Genomic DNA, 18,061 nt, shown 5'->3' on the forward strand with positions numbered 1-18,061 from the left:
CTGCTCGTTTCTATCTAAAAATTTCACTATAGTTTTATCAATCCTTTCCCTCTCCGTGGAATAGGCATCATTCATTAAAAAGGCAACTCTGATATCTGTGCTCTTTTTAAAAATTTTATTTCTAAAAATCATTAATATCAATATCAATTTGCCCAACACAGCTTGCTTTGTAATTATTTACATTTGTAAGTGAATTTCAAAACAACAACAAAAAAAATGCCATAGCTTTTCTATCATTCCCTATAAAATTTCTGTAAGGACGTACATATATATGTCTATTCCTCCTTCTTCATTCTTCCTCTTACAGAACCTTAATGTACACTGTTCAAGTTCTGCTTTTTTTTCTTTGCACAAGATGGTCAAAGTGTGGTAATCATCTTCTTTTATAATAAGTAGAATAGTTCTCTCTGGCGGAGAGAGAGCAGGTTTCTGGGGGAGGTTTTCTTGGAGGCAGCCTTAGTATTAGTTCAGATCAATAATTACCCCAAATGCAGCCAGCTGGTAAAAATACAAATGTTTATTTTCTCCTTCCAAAATAGCCCGGTTGGTTGAGAGGCCTATCTCTCTGCTTGGTTCCAAGAGCTCCCTCCGAATGTCTCCAAATCCAAAGGTTTTGTCCTTCAACCTCTGCCTCTGCTTTCTTCAGCTTCCAGCTAGCACAAAGATGGAATGAATCTCTTGTCTTCTTCACTTGGGGCTCGGCTGGCTTTCTGGAAAGTCTTTCAGACCAGCTTGGTCTCAGTGGGGAAGGTGCAGGAGCCTAGCCACCACAGAGGTCTGGTTGTGCCTCTGAGAGAGCCTTCTCAATCTTCTGCTGAACTCTCGACTCGTAGCTTCTTCCTCTGAAAACTCTTCTTCCGCCACCAGCCAAAGATGTAAAGTGAAGAGATGCACAAAGGCGGTTGTCATAAGCTGTTAAATTTGTGGGAAGTCTGAAAACCTCTCTTGGTTTTCCTAAGGCAGTGTTCAATGTGACTGATAAGTTCATAATTCTTCCAAGCTGATCAACAAAGTAGATATTATCTTGATTCCATGCATCACAATGCAAGTAGTTAAACATGCCAAAGGCACACATGTGGTCCAATGTATACTGATCATCTCTGAGCTTTACTTCTGCCACAGCTGAGTCCAGCTCCAGCTGGTAACAGGGCAGAGGCTCCAGGGAGAATTTGTAGCCCTCGAAGCGTGGGTCCAACAGAGGCCGCTTCATGCGCAAAGAGCAATTAGCCGCTACTAATGATATTGCCAGTAAAGAACTTTATAATCACATTTGGTTTTGTAACTGTAGGCATATAGTTTGAACCCAACAACTGTTTTTAAAACAGCATATTAGAAGGATAATTAAAATGTTTTTTAAAGTTAAAGATTTGTTCACATATTCTGATATTTTAGAAATGTGGCTGAGTTTGGTGCCCTTCCTTAACTCTGACTGATGTTGAAGGCACAGAGTTATATAAAATATGTAGCTTTTAAAGAAACTGTAAGCTCAGTAAAGAGGAAGAAGTTGGGCAAAAGAAAGCTCATTGAGAAGAGAAAGGAGCATATTTGGAAATAAATGTGTGTTAAAAAAATAGCAAAGGCATTGGGTTTTTTCCAAAGGGGAAAAAATAGATGTGGAAGAAAAGCATACATGCAAGAAAATACTAGACTCTTTCATATTTGCAAGTGCCTTATAGAGTATGCACTTAATAAATGTTTAATTTAACTAAATTGAAATAATTGTTTTCATCTATTTGAAGAGACCAAGATATTGATATTATAAAGGTCATCTATTACATCCCAAGAAGAGATCTACAGACATAAAGATATTTATGATATACTTGGAATCAAAAAAACTGGGTTCAAATCTCAGTCCTTCCATTTACTATTTCTGGGGTTTTGGAAAAGTCACAACCTCTTCTACTTGAGGTTTCACTGCATTTGCACTTGTATCTCTAAATTTATGATTCTTATATTTCTCAATCTTAATCATTATCCATTATACTAATATACTATAACTTTATTTAACCATTCCCCTTGCTGATGAACATTTTAGAGTTCCAATTTTTTTCAATTATAAATATTGTACTATTAAAAAAAATCTTTGAACAGATAGCTTTTTCTCACTGATAACACTAGAATCTATTAGTATGGACTAAGTTATATTTAAACAGTACAGCTTTTTATGTTTTAACAATGTTATCAGTGAGGAACCTCCCACTTCTATTTTATAGACTTTTCCCAAATTTTGGGATTTTAAATAACTCCTTAGTTTCTTTCTCTTTCTTGTTATCTAGCTATTGATTTCTTCTCTCAGTTACACAGCCAAGTAAAATATCCTTCTTTCACTTTTGTCAGATTTTTAAATTTCCTTTTCTATGCCTTCTTTCTAAAAAGTAATTTTTCACTCACCCTCTTGCTTATTTTTCTTCTTTCTGTATAGTCTAGCCTTTTATTTTTTGATTCATGGCTCTTATATTTATTTAGTCCTTCTTTAATCTTTGCATCCATCATGGAATTAAAGTTTTTTGAGTAACTATTTGTTTCCCTCTTCTTAAGTTTCTATATCGCTGGCTTGTAGATGGTTCCCCCTAATCTGTTACCCTTTTTTGTTTTGTGCTTTACTCTTAGAAATTCCAATTCTTTCAGGAGATAGGAAAGATAATGAACTACGATAAGCATAGTCTTATGTCTCTGAATATGCAATCCATTATTGACTTATGCTCTTTTCATGGTAACTTTTTTCCCATTTGCCTTGAAATTTCTCTCCCTCTCTTTTTTTTTTTGGGGGGGGGGGTTCCATTACCTCCTACTTTTCTGGGTGTCAAACACTTCCAATATCCTGAAGCATAAAGAGCAATCTCACCAAATACCAGTAGACTGTACCTATTGTCACAATCTTCCTTTACAGACTATCTCTTTCTGCAGGAAAGCATTTATTGATGGTACCCCCTCCCATAACTAAATTTGCCAGTTTCTTTCTCCCCTTTTCAATTTAACCTGTGTCTTGCAACTTGCAGCATATAATTGTTTTGTTGTTGTTTTTAGAAGTAATTTGTTTTCTTTCTATTGTCACTTTGTTTTCTGTGTTCAAAAGTTCTGGGCAACTTTTTTGCATAAGTGTTCAGATTTTCTGGCTTGAATTGTTCTGAAAGATCTATATTCTTAAACTATCTCTAGGCATCTTTAGGATCAATATGTTTTGCTCATATGAAGATCATATTCTCTTTAAAGTTACTGCTCTTTACCTCTCTTCTTCTAGCTTTGATGTCCTTTACTTTGGTGTGTTTGCACTCCCAAGCAATTATTCTTTTCCTCACTTTGTAAGACTTGCCACTATGGGTTTAAATTTTTCTATTTTGTTAATTATTACTATTATGCAAAAATTCTATTTTCATAATTCTCATTTCTCTTTTAAAGAATTCACAAACAAGCAGCTGTGGTTCCATCCCTTTTTGGAATTCATGAGGTTTCTGCCTCATCAAGGATTCATTCTCCTTTGTCTTTAAATATTTATTTTTAGATGTTTGGATTCTTTTATCTGACCTGGAAGCAATATTCCCTTCTGTTATTAATATCTTAAAAATTGGCTGATCTGCTTCTGTGTTGTTCAATCACATCTGATTCTTCATGACTCCCCTGAAACTCATCAATACTATCTGTTGGATGTTCCTGGCTAAGAGAACATCTTAGTGGTTTGGAGTGGTTTGTCATTTCCTTCTCCAATAGATTAAGGCAAACAGGCTAAGTGACGTGCCCATGATAACATAGCTAGCATCTAAGACCACATATGAACATAGATCTTCCTGATTCCAGGACCACTAGGCAACCAAGTAGCTTATGATCAAGATCTTCAATTTTCTTCCTCCTGAGATAGCAATTTCAGCCTTTTTTCTCTGTTAAGCACCCTATCATTCACTGACTCCTCTTTTAGTATGGTTTCCTTTAGGGTTACTGAGATTGACTAGTACCTCCTTTTTCCTATGCTGGAGCTATTCAGAGTTCAGCAGCTTTAGTTTTTGCCTCAAGGTTAACATCTGGGGTGAGAGAAGTGGCTCCAACTGTGTTCCTACTTTCAAACTTAATGGAATGTCACCCCCACATCCCACTCGTTTCCTCTTTTCCTTAGTTCTTCACTGTTGTCACACAGAGCGATATCAAATTCTGAGAAAACCTCAGTCTTTTGCATCTCTAGACATAGAGGAGAGAGTAGCAGTTGAGGTATAAAGTAGAATTCTATGGCAGGCCCATGGTCAGCTTGTGCAGTCCTGCTGAAACAGGTATAATGAAAAGTATGGGAGGAGTACTAAGTAACCCTGTTAGGAATTAGGTTTACTCAGCCTTCTCTATTGTTGATTCATCAAATTTTTACTGGTTGGAATTACTTCATCTTTTGCACACAATCCCTATTCCGGAAGTTACAGAAGTTATAATTATTATAGAAAATGTCTAGTTCTCTACTGTGTTTAACATTATTTTAATATCTAAGCCATTTCTATCTTAAAAAATGTTAGAATTGCATTCCTATTTCATCAGCCCTCTTCTGTACCTCTGTACCCTCAAGATGACTTGCTATTTTGGGACTCATAAAAAACTGTTATATTGTGTTAAATACAAGTTTGAGATCAACATTACCAAACAGCAGTCTCTAATCAATTCATTCTTGGATCATTCTGGATTAAAAGGAATAGCTTCTTCCCAGGGATCTAGATTAATATCTCAATCCTTTTTCAGTAGCAAAGAAAGGCACTTTCCCAGAATGCTTCAATAGACCAATATACTTCAGAAGATGGAGAAGGCAAGGATCTAAAGAAGGCAAGTTTGGTTACTGCACTTAATCTCTTTCCCTAAAAGAGATCTCAGTTCTCGAACATCTATAAATTTTAAGAGGGAAAAGTGGGAAAAAAGCTTTTAGATGAGAAAATTTTTTTTCTCTATTTCTAGAATAACCTTAGGGTACAATAGCAAAACAGATAGTAAAATCTCTTCTTTAATGTAATTTCCATTGATAAAATCATATCAATTTCTGATAAGGAACTTAGTGACAGCAATTAGTAGGCCTTTAGTGACAAGAAATTTCTTTTCTGAGTGTTCAATAGATATGGATATAGCACCTGTAGGAGTAGATGCCAGAATACTACCCACTAGAATGGGATGGAATCACTGCTATTCCAAAGGCTCTTGAGATTAGGGGTCTTAGCCTTTTCTCCCTTTAGGTCTGGAGGGAAAGGGTGGTCAAAGTGGTGGTAGAGATCAAGAATGGTTCCACAGAAGAGACACATTCTATTCCTCAGAAGTTATGGGAAGTCCTAGGTGTGGCCATTGCACATGTTTTCAGATTTTTTCCCCAACTCTGCTGTTTTTCTTTTCTTTTGCCTTTTAAATATTATGGAATGGCTCTCTGGTATGGGGGGGGGGGGGTGGAGGGAGAAATTATGGTAATGTTAAAAAAAAAGACATCAATAAAGAACTCTGACAACAAAAATCTCAAGTTACAATGAATATAAATACTTCAATTTCCCTCCAAAACTTAAACATATGCTTTCCTTTAAACATCAGGAATGGTGGCAAAGAAATAGTCTGGCAATACAGATTATACCCATTAAATCTTATATCAATGCCTATTATATTTTGGCCAACTTAAAGCATGGTTAAATAAATGTAATGGAACATTATAATGCAATTAATATGAAGACAATGAAGAATATATGGATAAGATATCTGGAAAAACTTTTGAAAAATAACACAAAATGAAAAGAGTAGAACCAAAAAATGATGCACATACTTAACTATTATAACATGAGAAAAAGTGAATGAGAATGACAATAATTCCCTTTTCATGAAGGATTATAGTAAGAAACTAAGAATTTCTTATTTTACTTTATACACTGAAATATTTTTAAATGTAATTAGAGTATAATTATGTTTTATGCTATTTTTAATACTGAACTTTTAAAAATTTGGTCTCTTTCAACATCATGGTGAGAGAACACAATGCCTACTACATAGTAGGTTGTTTAATAAATGCTTTGTTAATAAGATTACAGTACACAAGAGAATTAAGGAATTTTTTGAACTATCAAATCCAAAGTGCTGTATCAATATAAAATTAGAAAAAAAGGTCTTTAGGGTTGTGCTATATAGGGGCCATCTGTATATGGTCCTGCTTTATTCAACATTTTAATAAAAAACCTGAAGATAAATCTATCATGTTTATCAAATTTGCAAATAATTGGACCTTCCAGCTTTCTCTATTTTCTCCAAAGTAAAAGTACAATAGCCAAGGCTTAGTTCCCAACCTGACTGCCACAGAAGTTTAAACAGACCTCTTTGGTTAGTTCGGTGGGCTTTTACTCTTGGGGGAACATCATATTGATACCAGACTCAATGTAGACACCTGTTTGGCTTTAGCTTTTTTGTAGTTCACAATTCCCAAACTCAGCCTTAGTTTCCCCAGCAGCATAGATTACTAGCAGCTCTAATTCCCAATTTCATGTTAATATGCTGGATAACAGAATTGTACTAGGGAGAAAAGGTCTGATGGGCTGGGAGAATTAACAAAATAAAAATCAACCAATAGCAATAAGTATAAAGTCCTATTTTTTAAAAAGCAACTTCACGAGGAAATACAGGATGGAGTGAACATGACTAAACAACTACCCATGTGAAACAGACCTTAGGATTTAGTGAACTCTAAACTCAACTAAGTACTATCAATGTAATAGAACAGCTGAAAAAGCCAAAAAACACAATTTTATATGTATACTAATGCAGTCAACTGATGGGCAAGTTTTTTGGACAAGGGCTCTGTGCTCACATATAATGAATATATACTAATATAGATTCTAACATAGAAATTGTGTCTCAAAGAGGGGAGTTGATGGTCCAACTATACTCTAAATTAATTAGTTGGGTAACATTTAAAATACACTCAGCTCTGGTAATTACAAATTAGAAAGGACAAAGAAAAACTGGATGAAACAGATCCATGAGTGACCTGGACTGTTAAGGGGATTCAATGTCACGGCATGAGAATCAGTTGACTATTAATGCTGAAGAGAAGACTTAAAAGGGAATGTGATTTTTGCAATCATCAAGTAATATGATGGTTGCCATATAGAAAAAATAGTAAGGTTATGTGTTTGTCCCTATAGGTGGAAGTGAGAAAAGTGCTGGAAATTAAAGAAAACATTTCTGCTCAACACAAGAACTTTCTAATAAGAGTAGTCAAAACTTCCACTGCGCTACCTCATAAGATAGTGATGTTCCTGTCTCTGGAGTTCCACAAGGCCACTAATTAGAAATGTGGATCAGATTTGAACTTCAATTAGGAGCTGTACTAAATGACTTCACAGAAATAAATAATCTCAGAGTTTGATGAGATCTCAAAGATCATCTAGTCAGACTTGTACCTGAACTACAATCTCCCTATAAAATCCTAAAGAGGTTATCTATCTCTACTTGAAAAGCTCCAGTGAAGGTTACTTTGTAAAAGCTATCTATTACACTACTGAAATTCTAAGATTCTGTTGCAAAAAATAGTTTATCTGATAATACTTCAGAATTTACAAAGCTCCCCTATCAACAAGTATTCTTTCAACACTATCAAAACAATATGTCCTTACAGTTGTATAGTGCTTTACAATTCACAAGCAGATGTTATATCTATTATATACACTATTAAGAAATATTCCCAGCCCCTTGACTCACTATCCAGATGGGAAATCTACACCCAAAACACATAAAATAGAATTAAGTGTGGTATAACAACAATAAGTCCCATAAAAGCTCAGAGAATATAAACTGTATGGCTTAAGACAGGTGGCTTCATAGAAAAGGAGAGATTTGGGCTGAGGCCTCATGTAAGTACTTTATGGATTGATTACATTTTCTTTCCTCTCTTTTTATCTCTCCTCATTTAACTTGTCATAATGTGGAACTGAATTACATTTTAAAATGCATGTTACTCGAAGAAGCAACAAAAGTGATACTGACTGAAGATAAGAGATATGGCCAAGGTCATGCGCATAGAGAAGTGGGATTAGAAATCAGATTCTCTGACCCTAAATTCTTTCTTGTCCACTGACTCATGCTACTCCTCACATAGTCTAATTTTCCTAACAAGAAAGTGGATAATAGATAAAGCTAATTGAAATAAAATAGATAAAATAGATAAAGGGAAAATGTTAATAAAGCAGATTAAAATTTAAAAAAACAAAAGGGGTCAAAGATTCATACACAACAACACTAATATATAAACTAACCTTTTTATAAAGGTATTTGTTGCATTAACAAAAGGGACTGAATCTGGCATTTCATCAGTATAGGAAATTTTTTCTGATAAGGAAACTCCTTTCAGTTCAAGTTGGCAGCTTCTCTACAAGCTATGGTCTTAGAGAACTGCTTAGGACACTGCACGAATTAAAATACTACGTTGTCAGTTTTCCATTTTGAAATTAAGTAATTTTAATCATTTATGTCTATTTTTTGGAAGCTTATTTTTTTACTATCATATGGCCCTGGCTTAATTTTTGTGTGTGTAGTTTCAAAGTGTTTTTACATATACTCTTTTTAGATCTCTCTAGCTTTACCACTAAATCAGAAATTGGAACAATGCTTAATTCAAATGATATGTAGTAAAGATAATACAATGATCTCTTTAGTGTATTCCAACAACATACTTTGTTTTAAGAAACTTTAACAAAGGGAAAAATAAGAGGCATAGGAATACATTCTAGACAGCAAAAAATAAAATCATCATGCAAAAAATAACATTAACTAAAACCATATGTTCTAGACAATATATAAAATATGCATCCTGAGATGAATTTTAACATTTGATTTGATGTTAATCAACACATATAAACTAGAAAAAATGATGTGTATATGTACACCTTTTTATGCTTTTGAATACATGTGAGGCAACATTCCATTAGTTTTTACTACAGACTTGCTTTTCTGCATTAGCAGAGGTATAACAGGGGTCAAGGAGTTACAAAGGACAGTCAAAAAAAAAAATCTGGTTATTTCTGGTTCTTCTGGATGCAAAATAAAAGCAGCAAATTTCTCTCCTACAAAGATCTCTGATCTTTGAGGCTCATAATAACATAAAAATCCAATCACTATTAACTATCCAGGAAGACTCTCCAGTTTTATAACCCACTCCTTAAAAGAAATCACCTTTATCATATGATCCAATCTATTCTACTTCTGTGATTTTTAACTTTTTTTTATGTGACCAATTTCCTTATAATGGGGCTTTGTTACTGGAGGATTTATTAGTCAAAATATTGCTGCTTTGGTATTTTAAAGTAATTATGTACTACAAGCAGTCTAAACACAGTTGGCCTGTTTTAGGCAGGAGGTAGAGATCACATGCAATATCTATTCTGGAATTTAGGGCTTTAATCTCAAATGGAAAGATGAATTCATGCAAGAACATAAGGGGAATTCATACTTCAAGTAGGAAATAGTTTTAGGTGACTTCTAAGATCCCTTCCAACTCTAGGATGCTACAATTCTTTGTCATCATACATAATTCTTCCCTTCAAGGTACTTTCATCATACAACATAAATAATGTTTTGTCCAAATAATGAGTTTCATGAGTATTTCAAATCTGAAAAACCCTTTACATTTAAACCTCACAACAATCCTCAACAATAACCAATGATATTGTCCTTATTTTGCAGATGAAAAAGACTGATATACACCGAATGGCTCTGGTTGGTTTAGCTGAAAGTTCAACTTTGAACCAAGAATTTCTGACTGCCAAGTCCAGCATTCCATATCAATCAACTATATCAATCATTTCCCAATTTCTATATTACAGATAAAACAATTCCTCAAAAGAATGATTTCATTGCATGAACACTATAGCTCAATCAACACAAACCACAACCCTTTTAAGTCTTAGTAGTCAGTTTAACAAACTATGATAAAGTGCACTATTTGGTCTCCACAAATGTTAGTGCCTTCCCATGTAAAGTTACCTTTTGTCTACTCCTCTCTCTATAATTATCTTCTATATGCCTTTTTATAGAAATGTTGTCTCCTCCTCTATCTCACCTTATTAAAAGAAAAAGCTTCCTGAAGGCAAACTACTTTTGTTTTTTCTTTTATATTCTCCATGTTCATCTCTTAGTAAGTGCTTACTAAATGTTGCTGATTGACTGGCTAACCTTCTGGCAATGAGCCTCTTTAAGCTTTTTGAGAATGGTCTTCAAAAGGCAGTTTATTCCTACCTGCAAGATTTTTAGGATTGTTGGATTGACTAGAGGTTTTATTCACAGGCAAAGTCTTTGAGGCTAGGGGTCAATTCCTTACCCCAATGAGGAATCACCATATTAAATACACATTCAAAAAACATAATCTATTCTGTCTAGGGACTACTTAGTTTGGATGGTTTGAGCATTATGATCATAATGAGGCCAAGGTCATAAGCTTGATGCAAAGAAACGTTCTACAGTCACACTCTGCACACACATACACACAATCCTTCCCCACTAGGTAAGCTTACCCAGGTAAGACATAGACAATTCAATGCAAACCACCACGACTTCTAGAAAATTTTAAAATACTGACTCATCATCAATATGGCATGTCATAAAATTTTATTAATTTATATGGGAAAGATACTAAGTACTGTAATATCAGAGTTCACGGAATCTCTGAAAACCTGATAGGGAGAGGAAAGGAAGAGGAGGAAGAAAGGGGTTACTTATCTATTATCAGACAGTTATTGAGGCCTACTAACTTAGGGAATTGTAGTAAATCCTGGCTTCTTATAGAATTAGAAAGGGTTCAGCTACTTACCTGGCAACACCCAGCATCTCCTCCCCACCCTTCTCCAGCACACACAAGAAATAGAAAGGTCCAGGTCTTAACTACCGTGGCTCCAAAGTCCTTCCCATTAGTTTAAGTGCCACGGCCATATTTATCTAAGTGTATAGGGGGTTTGCTGTTCTTTTTTTTTTTTTTTTTAAACAAAAACTTCCGTTTTTTGTAAAGAAAAGCAACTTCTAACTTAATGTCAAACTACAGTTGAATCAAAAGTCGCTGCTTTTAGCAGCAGCTGCCAAAAAAGAGCTGCTTCCGATCTCAGCTCAAGCCAGCCATGAGGTTGGGTCCCCCACCCCCCCAGCTCGGGGATGGGAATGGAGGGGGGGTGGGAGGTAGGATGTGCGATATCAATCACTTGTGACCTCCCATTCTCGAGCAAAAGAAAGGATGTTTCGAGAGTACGTAAGCGGCCAAAGTCCAGAAGGCCGGTCTTCGGACTTGAATATAGCTATTATTCCTTCGGACTCCCCCCATCTCAAATAAGTTTCCCAGACAAATAGGAGAACGGCAACAAGCCCGAGGGACCCGGGTACAGTGACTACGAGCACCGCAGGGCCAAGACCGTCCCTGGGAAGAGGTGACCAGGACATCCACTGGCCAGTGCTGGAGGGAAGTCTCTCGCCCCTCAGCAGCATCCGCAGGGCGTCAGAACAAGTTCCCTCGGAGACGCTGGACAAAAAAAAGGGAACTGGCCACGGCCACGGTCACGACCAGGGCCGCCTTCCCCCCCCCCCTCCCCGCCCCCCAAACCCCGGGAAACCCTCACCTCCTCCTCGGGTTCCTATTCGTCGTGGTCCCTTGGGGCCCTGCCCCGGGCCGGTGCGGGAGGACGCGGGTGCAGGCGGCCGGGGCCGGGGCCGGCGTTGTCTCCCGGGGCTCCCCTTCTTGCTCCTGGGCTCCTCGCCTCCCCGCAGCCGCGGACTCCCGGCCGCTGCCCCGAGGAGCGCGCCCGCCGTGTCCGCTGCGGCCCCTCAGCCGCCCCGGGCGGGCAGGCTGGCCGGCTGGTTAGAGGGAAAGGGGAGGGACGGAGGGTCGGAGGCCGGCTCCGGGCGCCCGCGGGCCCCGGGCTCACAGGGGTCCGCGGCCGGCAGGGGTTACACGGAGGGCGCCGCGCACAGGGACCCGGCTCCGCACGCCCCCGGGCGGCCGTGCCTCATCTTGCTCGTCTCTGCCGCTGCTGCCGCTGCCACTGCTACCGAAGCCGCTAGTCCCCGCCGCGGGCTTGGCCTCTGCTCTCGGGCCCCGGCGCCGCCGGATCCGCCTCAGAAGCGCCGGGCTTCCATGGCCTTGGGAGCTCCTCCCCGGGCCGGCGCGCGGACGGGCTGCGGCAGGCGGCGCTCCTGACGACGGCGCTGGCGGCGGCGGCAACCGTTAGCCCGGCTCCCCCGCTCCGGCTGGCGGCTGGCAGCTGGCGCAGGGGGAGGAGGAGGAGGAGGAGGGAGAAGGAGGAAGAGGAGGAGGAGAAGAAGCAGTGGGGGAGGGGAGCACTGCAGGGCGCTCTGAGGAAGCTTCCCCGCCGCTCTCGGAGCGCGGACGGTCGCGCTACGAGTGTCGATGCGTGTGTGCGAGTCCCCTCCCTACTTCCACGCGTCGTCGCCGGTCCCGCCCCCACTACTGCTTACCCGGATGCACCTTGAGAGCCACGTGGGTGTGCGGAGTGTCCTGCGAGCTTGGGTGGTTAACGGGGATGTTATAGGGCAGCTGCTGTGCTGCTGCTGCCGCTGCTTCTCAGAGTCTTTGACTATCCTCCTCCGCCTCCTCCTTTTCCTTTTCCTATACCCTTTCTTCCCTTTTACTCTACCTTCCTCCCTGTGCTCCTATGCCCCTTTTCTCTGCTCTACCCCTTCCCTCCGCCTTTCTTCTCTATACATCTCTCTCCCCTCCCCCTTCCCTATCCAACTCCTTTTTCCTCTTTTCTTTCTTTTCCTTCCCACCGTCCTTTTCCATCTCCTCTTCTTTCCTCACCTTTTCCTTTCCTCCACATCTCTCTCCATTCCCACTCTCCCTCCCCTTCCCTATCTCCCTGATTCTCTTCCCATCATCCTTTCCTAACTCCCCATTCTCTTTCCTTTTTTCTCCCCTTTTCTCTCCCTTCCCTTCTTCTGTCTCTTCCATCTCTTCTTCCCTGCTTTTCTTTTCTTTCTTTTCTTCCTTATCTTCTTTTCCTTTCCCTCACTTTCTATCCCCTTCCTCTTCCTCTCTCACTTCTTTTCCTTTTCCTTCTCCCTTCTCTACCGTTTTTATCTTCCTCATCCCTTTCTCTCCCCTGTTTCATCTTCTGTAATCTTCTGCCCTTTCTCCTATCCTATCTTTTGAGTTAGTAGAAAGCTTATTGACTCTGGAATCGGAGGGACTGGGTTCTAATCCCCCGGTAAATATTCAGCTCCTTGCAAACACAAAGTTTCTATGATCCTTGCCGTAAATAATAACAAACACACTAAATTTTCCCAGAGAAAATACTCCAGTTTGTTGTGCTAATTTCCTCCCCACCCCCACTCCTCATTTCCCCTGCTTTCTAAGAGTAGCACAAAACATTTTTTTAGGCTCTTGCAATAATTTCAAAAGCAGAAGTTAAACTTAGATGTATTGCTGTGATGTCCTATAAGACAAGTATAAGGAAGTATTTCTTTAGTTCTTCTAAACTTACTCCCTTTGGCTAGGTTTTGCTCTTGTAACAGGTTAATTCACTTCTTAATGGACTGGTACATTTCTGGGTGCCAGTCAATTAGCATTTATGAAGCACCTACTACATGCCAGGAAAAGTGCTGTGATTGGAAAAGGAAAAAAAAAAAAAAAAAAAAAAACCAGAAAATAGAGAAGAATGGGAGGGATTTTAGTTAAAACTCAGAGGAACTGGGGAAACCAGAAGGCAGAGATGAAGAAGGAAAGCATACAAGGCATGAGGTTCAGGTGATGGAAACTACCTAGAATCAAGAGATCTTGCTCTTGGAACTGCAAAGAAGACAGTATCACTAGATTATACTGTGTTGGAAATTGTAAAGTGAAAGACTAGAAGGGAAGAGAGAAGATTTATGAAAGTTCTGAATGTTAAACAGAAGATTTTTCTATTTTATCTAGTAAGTGATAGTTACTAGTTTATTGATTGGAGAAGGGAATGACATAGTCAAATTTGCTGTTTATATACTCATATATGAGTGAAGGATTGGACTGAAGTAAGGAGAGATTAATGGTAGGGAGAACAATTGGCAGGCTCCTATCCAGAAATGAGATGATGAGGTCCTGTACTACCAGAATGGTAGTAGTGTTAGAAGAGAAAAGGGAATGTATACAAGATAATGTAACACAAGTAAAATCAATGGGACTTGGCAACAGATTGAAGGAGGTTTGGAGGGAAGGGAATGGAGTGATAATAAGGATGATAGCTATCTTGTGGATGACAGGGAGGATGGTGGTACCCTACAGTAATAGGGAAATTAAGAAGAGGGGAGGTTTTATGTAAAAAGATAATGTGAATCTACTTTGACAAAGCTTCCAGATGTCTATGTTCTTCTTAAATGTGCTTTCAAAAATTAACTTCAATTATGGGAGCCCCAATATTGTGGCAAATACTTTCTATGTCTAATTCTCACCCTTCAGAACAACCTTGGGCTTTTGACCCAAGAAAGAGTTGATCATTTCTTCCCTATTGGGAAATAATGTTCCCAGAACATTGTATACAGTACATTATGTGACAATTAACTATGATAGATTTAATTCTTCTAGTGATATGTTATCCAAAACAATTCCAAAAGAGTTGTGATGAAAAATACCATCCACATCCAGAGACAGAACTATGTGGTCTGAGTGCAGAAGGAAGAAAACTGTTTTCACTTAAATTTTTTTTTTTTTACTTTCTCTTTCTGATTGTTTTCCCTTTTTGTTTTGATTCTTCTTTCAAAACAAAACTAATATAGAAATATGTCTAACATGATCATACATGTAATAGTTTATATCAGATTGCTTACTGTTTTGGGGAAGAGAGGGAAAAGATAGAGAAAGAAAAATTTGGAACTCAGAATCTTACACAAATGAATGTCGAAAACTATCTTTACATATAATTGGGAGAAAATACTATTAAGGAAAAAAAATTCCCACACAAGAAATAGCCTTCTCCTTTTAAATCTACCAAGATTTCACCCCTAGAATGTGAGAAGCTTGTAGTTTGTATCTTCATCCTCTGGTTACTCTAAAAAAAACTCAGATATATGACAACTCTCCTCTCTTTCCTGAAGCAAATACCTTGGTCTAATTGTTGTGGTTTGATTTTGCCTTTTCTGGCAAAGTTTCCTCCCATCTTCTACCTAGATTGGCATCTAGATTCACTGCTTTACTTGTTTGCTCTTTTTGTCATGGCCTCAGCCCACAAGACCAGGCCCCTTCTTCCATGATGTCTTACCTATGTTTCAATTCTTGTATAGCCCTCCCCATATTAAAGTTCTCTAATAGAACAGGAGGAGCAAAAAACTATATCAGTAATGTCAAACTCACATAGATCCCTGAGTTGCATATTGACTTAGAAAACCACAAATTGCTATAACATGTATTTTCATTTATTTTGTTAAACATTTCACAATTACATTATAATCTAGTTCAGGCTGCACTTAAAGAGTTGCCTCAGTAAATTTGAACTAGATAATGCATTAGAGCCAATGAATAATTGACAGTGAGTCAATAAACATTAAGGGTCTACAATGTGCCAGGCACTGCACTAAGTGCTGCAGATACAGATTCCAAAAATATAGTCTGCCTCCAAGAAGCTTACAATCTAATGGAGGAAGAAAACACACAAAAGGTAGCTTAAAAGGAGACAGGGTGGAGTAAAGGTTTCCAGCAAGAGGACAAATTGTAGAATTCCAGAGGAGTGCAGCTGGATGAGAAATTGACCCCTTAATCACCCCAGCTGTATTATTCCAACTATCATCTTACTTTCAGATTATAATATGGTAAAGTATAGACATGAACACAAGAAAGATCTAGTTTCAAAACCCTCTACAAACACTATGACTTTGGGCAAATTATTTGATATCTCTTTAGCTCATTTACTTATTTGTGAAATAAAGGGGCTGAAGTAGATGTTCTCTAAAGCTTCCCTTTCCCAACTCTAGATCTTTGGTCCTCTGATTATGGCTCGTATTCTCTCTTCATCCCACAACCCCCCAAAGGGAGTGATTTGCTAGAATTTAGGTTCACATCTAGAGAAATATTTTAAGGGTATAATAACCTAATACATCCCACACATATACTCATATAGGCAGGAATAAAGTACTACAATGATATCATCCTCTGTGAAATATGGATGTTTCATTAAGCAGCAAAATATCAGCTCCCACTTTTTTTCTCCTTCATATATGAAGCCAGATCTCCAAAGGCATTTTGGTCAGAGGATAGAAAAAGTAAATTAAAAAAGAGAGAAGAAAATAGTGACAAGTTGGTAACATAAAATACTGAGATTGAACTAATTCTGATATTTGAGAGGTGCCATTTAAATATTTTTCATGTAGCGCTCAATTACATCGCACTTAGCCCTGTTCCAAATAACATTATTCATGAATCAAAAGAAGCATTACACAGTTGATTAAATTTATCTGAAAGTCCTGCCCGATCTAGTTTGAGAGAAGTGACCTAGGGCTTCTGCCTAAGGCAGACACTGAATTGTGAAAGAGGGAAGGAAGTAAGGTCATAATTTGGTCATTTAGAGCCCTCCCTTCACATAAATACATCATAGATTTAGAAGAGAAGACTAATGATAGATCTTCAAACCTTCTCTCCTCTTGGTCCAAGCCAGGCTGGTTGATGTATTCAGACCTAAATCTGAAGAGATGCCAGGAAGATACTGACAAAGTCTAGGGCAGCAAATGAAAGCCCAGGAAATAGGTGAAAGAGGCTTGGGTATGGGGAGGAGGATCAGAATGAGCACATAGCTACAGGAAAACTAACAGGAAATGTGACTTAGGATCCATAGGCCTAAAGAACATTTAAAAGGCAACAAATGTGATCGAAATTGGGATATGAAATCTGTAAATGTGGTTAAGACTTAACCTGTTTTGTATCCACTGGGTATATAAAGAGAAACCATTCATAGTTATTCAAGTGATGAAAGTCTCAACACAAATGGGGAAATGCCAGATCGGTTAACAACAAGAATACAAAACTCAAATATTTTAAAAGATGATGACATTAATTTTCCTCAGCCAAAGAAATATTTTGTTCTTATTTGACTAACCCACCCTTTCTTTTTTGCTCACACCATCACATCAGAATATGAAGATGAGTAGCAACTAACCAGGCAAGCCAAAGAAAGCCAGAAATGTCTGATGGATATCAAGTTTCTGGACAGCAGGAAATAAAAGCCAGGAAGTTAATTAATATGAGAAGCTGGTACAGGCAAGGAGGAGAAAATTGGTTAAAAAAAAAAAAAAAGGAATTCAAGCTGATTCAGTACATAAATGTAACAGAATATCACTATACTATAAAAAACAATGTGTATGAAGAATACAAAGAAGCATTGCTGACAGATACAAACTGATACTGGTGGAGTAAGCAGAACCAGGAAAACAATATTCATAATGCTTTCTATAATATTAAAAGCAACAATAAAAACTGAAATAGAATGCTCTGTAATTATAAAATTGACTCCAAAGAAAAGAAGAGAAAATGCCTCTTCTTCTTTTTGGAGCTGGGGAATTATTGGTGAGGTTGGATGTACTATGAGAGTGGCTTGATGTACTAGTTTGTTATGCTGGCTGCTTTCTGACTAGTTTCTGTTACAAAGTATATCTCTTTGTGGAGAAAAGGGAAAAGGATACATGTGAAAATGAAAGTGACATAAAAACAAAAGCTATCAATTAAAAAGAAATTTTGAAAAAAGATTCTAGAAACTAATATACAAATATGTTTTATATGATTACCTATGTGTGTGTGTATGTGTGTGTGTATATATATATATTTGCAATATATCTTGTTTTCCTTGCCTTCTTATTAGGTAGGGGGCAAAATAGCAAGAAGGGAGAAATTAGAACTAAAAAAAGTATATGCTTAATTTTTTTTAATTTAAAAAGGAATTCAAAAGCAGTACAGTATATTGGTGTAAGGAGTCTAAATGATTAACCTGGGGTTCAAAAAAGCAGAGCCTCAGATATAGTATTAGACAACATCAGAGCTTGAGTATGATTCTAGACAACAGGTAAATAAGGAAGCAGTCAAAAGACTGATGTGTTGACTTTGAACAATGTCTGCTGAACC

General features: G+C 38.0%; 1 protein-coding gene across 1 annotated transcript in view; it reads right to left on the minus strand.

The window, feature by feature from the left end:
* GALNT1 (polypeptide N-acetylgalactosaminyltransferase 1) overlaps positions 1-11,662 on the minus strand; it is a 165,126-nt gene extending 153,464 nt beyond the window's left edge. Inside the window, exon 1 of the mRNA XM_051969768.1 lies at positions 11,586-11,662. The gene's annotated coding sequence lies outside the window, so the exon portion shown is untranslated. The remainder of the gene's footprint in view (positions 1-11,585) is intronic.
* Between the last annotated feature and the right edge of the window lie 6,399 nt (positions 11,663-18,061).

The sequence above is a fragment of the Antechinus flavipes genome, chromosome 1, assembly GCF_016432865.1.
Source record: "Antechinus flavipes isolate AdamAnt ecotype Samford, QLD, Australia chromosome 1, AdamAnt_v2, whole genome shotgun sequence".
In the NCBI taxonomy this organism is placed as follows: domain Eukaryota; kingdom Metazoa; phylum Chordata; class Mammalia; order Dasyuromorphia; family Dasyuridae; genus Antechinus; species Antechinus flavipes.